Source organism: Dipodomys ordii, unplaced genomic scaffold (genome assembly GCF_000151885.1).
Source record: "Dipodomys ordii isolate 6190 unplaced genomic scaffold, Dord_2.0 Scaffold294, whole genome shotgun sequence".
Taxonomy (NCBI): domain Eukaryota; kingdom Metazoa; phylum Chordata; class Mammalia; order Rodentia; family Heteromyidae; genus Dipodomys; species Dipodomys ordii.
In genome coordinates this window covers 1,065-1,921 of record NW_012267510.1, presented here as the reverse complement: position 1 = coordinate 1,921, position 857 = coordinate 1,065, and positions in this window count along the sequence as shown.

Below are 857 nucleotides of genomic sequence, written 5' to 3'. Positions count from 1 at the left end.
CAGGGAAGGCTGTGTTGTAGTTGCAGGGTCTGTGCATTGGGTGTTAGTGGCCTGCTCAGAGTGTGTGGCTAACAGTGACTGATCTGCATTGTTGTGCGTGTGCTTTTCTCCTGCAGTGTGACACAGCTGCTTTGTGTGGTCTGAGAGGCACAGCATTTGTTCCTGCCTCTCCTCCTTCCTCCTGGGACATCATGAGCTCCTGACTTCTCTTCCTGTATCTGGGTTCTGACCGTGTCCAGGCTTCTGTGTGCTGTCAGCCTCCTGTGAGGAACTGAGGAGCCAGCCCAGCCCTGAGCACCAGGACCCTCCCCACACTGACTGGGTCTCTTTCCCCTCCACCTGCTGCTCCAGCAGAGGCGGGGCCAGGGCTTTCCCATCTCTGACTTCATTTTCCCTTGCCCTGAGCTGCATTGGGTGCTTCCCCATTGATAAGGAGAATGTGGATGTGGCTCTGGGTTTCAAATTGTTGCCATGGAAAAATGTTGAATAAATCAATGAATGATTCCCAAAATTAAGATAGAAAATCAAACATGATTAAATTCCAGAATCCTCATGTTTGCTGAGCTGTGTTGTGGGCGGGGCCAGGGTTAGCTTGAGAACAGCCAGGTGTGGATAGGGGCTCAGTCCATTCTGGACTGTCATGTATTCAGTGCTCACCTGGGTTGTCTTCCCTGCTCCTCAGTTGTGTTGTTTTCCTAGAACCTTCTCCATGAGCACCTATGATCAGAGGGGCTTTTCCTTTGTCTAGGACACAGCACAGACTGTGCAGGTGAGACTAGGCTCAGGCCTGAGTCCTCTACTAAGGCACCATCAGTTGTTCCTCCATACTTCTGTCCTTTCTTGTCATCCTGCATGAG